Here is a 7,405-nt window from a genome sequence, read left to right on the forward strand (position 1 = left end):
CTCCTCTGCTCCAACCCGCCACTACTAACCCTTTTCTGACGAAGGCTGATGCATTCAATGCCCCCTTGGGGGTGATCCTATCGAAAAAGGTTCTTGAATGGCTACTACATCTCATGGCGTACACTCCCAAGCATTTCGATCAGGCTGAATCCAACAACCAATAAACAACAAGGAACTATTGTCCATTAAAGGATTCATTCATTGGTGACATTATCTGGATTCTTCATTGCATTCAGTAGACGTACTGACCAATCACAAGAACCTGAAATTTCTGAGAGAGGCCCGATGTCTGACTCTCCACAAAGTAAGGTGGATGTTATAATGGACCTATTTCTGTATATCCTGTGCATAGATTGTCTTAGCAACCTAGCAAATCACGTAATGAAGCTGGTGCCTTCTGCTTGAAAAGAATCCAACGCCAATACTCAAAAGGAACTGTTTTACGATCCTAACTCCATAGTTCACACCAGTATTAGAATATTTGCACCCCGTGAAGTACAGACATAACCCTTTCTCGCAGGAGTTACAAATGTTACAATAACTCCAACAAGATGCAGATGTAATCCTGCTCTGGCAGGATCGTTATCAAATCAAGGTCAACTGTATGTTCTGTGCAAAGAAAAGAACTCCTGCAGTGGTGTCACAACCCTTGTTTGGTTGGACACTCTGCCATCAAACAAACCTGAAAATGTCCCAGGGTTGGTTCTGCTGGCCCCAGATGTAAAACAATATGTCCAAAATGTTATCACCTCAACAGAAGACCAACATTCAGGCCACCCCACAAGTCTTTTGCAGACACTAGAGGACACTTCTTGAACCGGGGGAAAGCTCACAATAGCTTTCATAATGGACATGCCCGTTACAAGAAGAGCAGAGCTATTTTCGCGATTAATGACACGCTAAGATGGTTGATTTAAGCACATTAAACACCGTGCCATCAGCAGAGACTCTAATGTTTCACTTCATTCAAAATTGAGTTTTGTTAAATGGAATTCCTGATAAGATAATCTCTGGTGGAAGACCTCAATTTAAAGTCTTGCATTAGTGAGAATGTTGGGCTAGTACTTTATTCCACTGCATTCCATCTGCAAACTGATCGACAAACTAACAGGGTCAATCAGGTCATTAAACAAAATGAAGGTTGCTATATTAAGCATACTCAAGAAAATTGGACTGATCAACCTACTTGGGCTGCATTTGCTTACAATAATGGTTGGTGCCCCTCCATCAGTGTGTGTCAGTTATTTTGCCTAAGGTTGAACATCGCAAGTCTCTACTTCCTCATACATCATCTTTTTGTTCTGTCGCAGCTGCACAAGTGAATGTAAAATTAATAGTAGATGTGCAAATATATCTGCAAAAAGTCAAAGTACTGTACAATAAACATGCAGTCAAAAAGGAGACCGGCACAACAGTATAAAGTTCATGATCTTGTGTGGCTCTTGCTTGAGCACATTATTCAACGGCAGTTTCATAAGAAAGTAAATCTCACTTTATGTGTCCATTTGTGATTGTGAAAGTGCTTTCTGAACAGTCCATAAAGTTACAGGTGCCGAAGCATTGGTGTATTCACCCCGTATTTGTTTCATCACTCCTGAAAACGAGCCATGTCTCATCGGCAGCACTTTATCCTATCGCCTCCTTTCCAGGATTGATTAAAATACCAGGGTGGTACACAAAACCCTAGACTCCAGACTTAGAGGGTATGGGGTAGAGGTTCTATTTTATTGGAAGGGTTGTGGTCTTGTGGAGAGGTGTTAACAACTGGCATGTCCATCACCACCGACAGGTTGGTGTGTTTGTTTCATGCATAACTTCCTCTAAAGCCCAGACTTTCCAGGGGCTACTATCAGGTGTTTGTGGCATGCAGGTCTTTCAGCAACTCTGCAGCTGGGGAGACATTGAAGCATGCATTGTGGGGCCATACAGAGGGCAGGAGAACAAAGACAGGTACCTCCAATGCTATTGTTGCCTTGGTCTGTGCCACTAAACAGCTGTGCTGTTCAGCCTTGTCTACTTGCTGATCCTATGTAACAGTGGTCACTGGTTCTTGTATATGTGGCCACCATCTTCAATCCAACATCTTTGCGCCGCCAGTTCATTCTTTCCAGTTCCCATATGTTCTTATCTTCCTGCCACTTCACAGGCTGCTGCTTTTGGCAGAGTTATTTTTGTCTGACACATTTAGCCACTATAGGTGGCAGCAACATACATGCACAGTGGCCATTTACAGGAGTTACACCACTCTTCCAACCTCCTAGAATAAAGAGTTACTGATTCGGTCTAACTTCCTCTCCTGCTCTTGCCATGTGTCCCTCTGACGTATGCACCAACTTTGAGGCTGTTCCTCCAAACCTGTCTACTTTCTATGCTTGTACCAATAGAAAAGATTTCTTCATCATATTAAGTTTATTCGGAATCAAATTATCCATAAACCATACACAAAACAGGACTGCATAGTAATACAAAATCCAATTCAACATTTTTTTTTTTTTTTAAAGTCCACGGTATAAACTCACAAACATTACATATGTATAAGAAAGATTAAAATGTGGAATCGTAGCGGCTGAAAGCAGATAGCATAAAGCAGGCCTAGCCTGAGACAAGCCAGCGGACCTAAGTAGTGGCAGAAGTGTTTTTTGTCTTAGGTCTGTGTAATGTGGGCAAAACAACACAAAGTGTAAAAGGTCCTCCACTGTCCTCCACTGTCCACTGACAGCAGGGGCAGGCTGTGGGTTGCACATTATGAGTCCAGCTTTTTGTTTGTGCCCCTAGCCATAAGCTATCAAACCGGGCTCGGGTCAAGATCCAGCGATATGCAGGATTATCACTGTGGAGCAAGTACGGCTGAATAGCGTCTGCAGATGTTAACACAATATGCCTTCTGTTTGCAAGAATACCCAAGGCAGCGAACTCCCTATGTGCCACAAAGATATAATTAAACATTTGTTTGTATGCCCTGACCGCACAGTGGGTCAAGAAGATTGAGGGGCAGACAAGATTAGCATAATTTAACTGTCTAATGCATTTCTGAATGTACATAAGCCAGGGGAGCTACTAACCAGGGCTCTTATGATCTTATGTGAAAGAGTAGCTTTCTGGTTAGCCCATATTGCCAGCCAATGCAAGACTGGAGCAAATAGCCACTCATCGGCAATGTGTGGACATCCCAGTTCTAAATGTGTCCCATAGTTTGGAGCAAACTGTTGTAGCCCAAGCAGTTTTTTAAGAAAGGAGTTCTCCACATTTTCGATTTTTGGAATCCTTTCCATACCCCACAGTGCTGCCCATAATTAGTGGCAGTTTTTGTTTGAGCCCTGTATACTTCGAGAATTCATTTGATTGGGTGCCCCACGCAGTTATGTTGAAAGCGGGACAAACCCCCAAGCGCCTGTCTCATCCTCATACATTGCTTATAGACATGGCGAAACCCTCGCCAATTCTACGTAAAACAAATTCCCCGATAATCAAAGCTGGTGACCCTCGGGATAGGTTTGCCTCCACTCCATATTGTGCACATATTGAGATGTCTAACACCCAAACTCTTACATGCCATAACTGCTGATTTTTGTGAATTCACAGTCAGTTTATGGTAAGCCATAAATTGGGTGTAGACATCCACCAGGCATTGTAAAGCTCTGGGGGTACGGGCAATTAAAACCATATCATCGGCATAGCCTAATACTGGGAGGGGGACGCCACCCACCGTGATATAGTCGGTATGGGAGTTAACCAATGCCTGGTAGACACCATTTATGTAAAGGGCAAACAATACCGGGGCCACAACGCAGCCCTGGCGGACGCCCAAGAAGGTCTAAAAAAAGGCTGTGCACTGTCCCTGTTGCCCGAATCTGACACAAGCCGATGTATGTTCATGGATTATCTGGAGGACCTTGACCAAATCCTCCGGGCATCCCATGGACCTGAGCACCGCCAAGAGCATAGCCCTGTCTACTTTGTCAAATGCGGTTCTCAGGTCCATGAATGCTAAGTACAAAGGCTCACCCCTCACATGTATGGACGTATCTCCCACCAAATACATGTTCTAAGCCTGGTCCCTAGTTCCTAGGCCCGGGCGAAAACCATATTGAGTCTCTGTAAGAACCCCAGAGTCAGATATCCATTGTTCTAGACGTGCCAAAACCGCACGGCCGAAGATTTTGAAGGAGGTGTCAAGCAGAGAGATGGGTCTATAAGAAAGGGGGCTACTAGGGTCACCCTTCTTCAAAATAGGAAAAAATATTGCCTGCCTCCATGTTGCCGGGTAGGTTCCCCGCTCCAAAAATGCATTGAGGCACTTAGTCAAAACTGGGGCCCATAGGTCCACCTCATCACAGAAAATATCTGCAGGGATGGCGTCTCGTCTGGGAGCTCGAATAGGGAGTTGCTTGTTAATAGCCATCGCTACCTCGTTTATGGTTAATCGGAGAGGGGAACCACTGGGCCCACTATAGGAAGTTGAGGGATTTGCCCAATACAGGGTGCAAAAATGATTAGGCCAAGCCAGTGCATTAACATTATTCTCTTTGTTTGTTTTTACTCTTTTGTGGGGGGGTCCATTAGCCACAAATTCCCAAAAGGTCTTGGAGTTCTTTGACTGCACAGCGTGGATCAGATCTTCCCAGGCTTGCTCTTCCAGCTGGGCCTTCCTTTTTGCCAAGACGCATTTATAGTGCGCCCGGGCAGTAAAGATATCTAGCAAAGTCATTACTATCCTATCTGGAGGTTATTCTCCGTCTCTTCTTTTATCTTTTCCCTGTTCCGCCTTTCCCATGTGTTCTGCCCTAGAAGGGACCTCCCTCCAGCTACTGCCCATCCTGCCTTCTGTTCCTAGGACATTCCTTCTGTTTCACTCCTCGGTTCTATAGGGGTATATAGGTATGGACCACTTTATCCTCAGATTCTGTGCAACTGGTGAGTTTTTTCCTAACTCTGGACTCAACACAATAATTGCACTTGCGGATTGGCAATTATTCTACAGCATGTAGTCTTCTGTTTTGATGAAGGGGTGATTAACAAGATTGATTGAGAAGGAGACCAAATACATTATCAATATTATATAATGTATATCTCTTAATATACATTTGATACATTCTAATCGTTAGTGATTTGAAACAAATTAGAGCGGTAGAAAATGGAGTTTGGTACCATTCAACAGGGCCATCCACTATCAACTGGGTTAGTCCATCACTGAATATTAATTCAGTCTTGAGAACAGATATTTGATCATATGATAACATTTGAATAGCTATTTGATTTCAATAAATGTGAAAGATGGAACAATTGAAGACTTCAAATCTTGAGACATTTCAGTAGATTAACTTCACTCTAAGATGGTGCGCCCTTAAATATTTTGTTAGTCTTTTCATGATCAGAGAGATTCACAGCATAAATGTACATGTGGTTTTAGTATTCTGTATCTTAGACAGGACCAGACTTTAGTGCAAAGGGCTGCCATACAGCTCTTTGAATCCTCATTCTAAAGTAAAAGCTTTTTCTTACACTATAGCATAGGTTGATACCTATCATATAAGATGCAATATCAGACTGCTACAACCTCATGTTTTTAATTGGTATTTTTTAATATCACTCTTAATAGTATATCATGATAGAGATAAGTTGGTTTGATTGAAAATACATCACAACAAATAATAAATATGAAGGTTTTTCAAGTGAAGAGGCACAATATTAATGTAATTATTTCTTAATATTTAAGTTAAACATTATTGTAGCAAATACTATAAATTAGTGTAATTGAAGTAACCACATTAATTGAGTTTGTTGTCATAATTCAGACACTCCAATGAAATTTGCATCATAATTAATTTTAAAAATGCTAATTGGATTTTCCAAAATAATTATTCTTTTGCATATAATTAAGAAAGATGTGAAATCCAAGGTTATTGTCAATACTTTGGATTCAATGTTAATAATCATTTGTCGCAGCATAGGTGTGATGAATAATGTATCCATTTTGTACATTTAGCTTTTTCTTTTTCTTTTATGTCTGATAACAGGTCATGAACAAGAATGTTATAGAACATATTGGACCTCAAAGTGAAAAAATGTCAGTACAACAATCTAATTATCAGTTATTAGGATGGCATTGTGAGGATTTTTGATAAATGAGCAAATATCGTATGATCAAGCACCCCGAATTATATGTTCGATTTTCTAGAATGGACATAAGTAACTCACAGTTGTGTACATTTTAATTGAGTGGAGAATTGCTAAATTGTTAGAAAATGGGTATTTGTTTTTGAATGTAGGTACGGTTAATCATGTATTCATTGTTACGTTTGCTAGAATTCTTATTTTATCATATCTGTAGGAATTCACTGATGCAATAACGTTCATTATATGTCAGCTGAATAGCTAGTTCCTTAATGTTTAATCAATGTAAATAATTAATTAACATATTGAAAAGTGTGTGTTTTGGAGGATAGCATGCCTGTCTCCCAAAGACATTTCTATTTTATGAGAGATATAAATGCCATGAACTTTCTGGTTCAGAGAAAGAGCTGCACGATACATAAAACACCAGATGCTCATTTCAACTTTTATTAGTATGTTGGTTGGCAGGTTAAAATACATCACACACCTTACTCTAATTTGCTCAGGGGTTAGGCTCAGTGTGCTTGGCTGGGACTTTTAATAGTCATTTTTGAAGTCCATTTTGACATCCTTCGCATATGCACACTGTTCTTCTCTTGTGGTTTCAGGGACTATATTACACTGGTTTTACTCTTATGTGACTGACCTCTCCTTTCCTATCTCCTGTGTAGATAAAGTATCTTGAACCTTCATCCTTCTCCAGGGTTTCCCCTGAGGGTACGTTGTTGGTCATCTACTCGTTTCACTCTATACATCCCCTCTATTATCCATTTTCTTGTTATTTGGTCTCTACCCCCATTTCTATACTGACAACTCACACATCTGCCTCTTTCTCTTCTTTCTCTGACTCACTTTATTACACCACCTCTTCCTGTTTATCAGCAATCCAATCATAGATGTATACCAACTTCCTTCCTGCCTCTCAATCCTTCAAACAACGAGATTATTTTCTTGCTATATTCTACTATTTTCTCCCTCCTCCCTCCATTATTTTTCCCCATCTAATATTCGATTTTCCACTTTGGCCCATATCCTGCACATGTACTTTGACTCTTTTCTCTCCTTTAGTATGCATATTTCTAACATTGCCTGCATGTGCCACTATCTCTCCACAACATTCACGCAGCCCTTTCTTTTTTATCCTTTCAAGCTACCAAACCTCTAATTTCCACACTAGTTCTTTTCTGCCTTGATTATTGTTCTGCTTTGCTTGTTGGTCTTCCCGCCTATCAACTCGCCCCCTTCCACTCTGTCTTTAACCCTCCCTATTACTACGATCTGCTGTCTTCCT

Source organism: Ambystoma mexicanum, chromosome 7q, assembly GCF_040938575.1.
Source record: "Ambystoma mexicanum isolate Mex_15411 chromosome 7q, UKY_AmexF1_1, whole genome shotgun sequence".
Taxonomy (NCBI): domain Eukaryota; kingdom Metazoa; phylum Chordata; class Amphibia; order Caudata; family Ambystomatidae; genus Ambystoma; species Ambystoma mexicanum.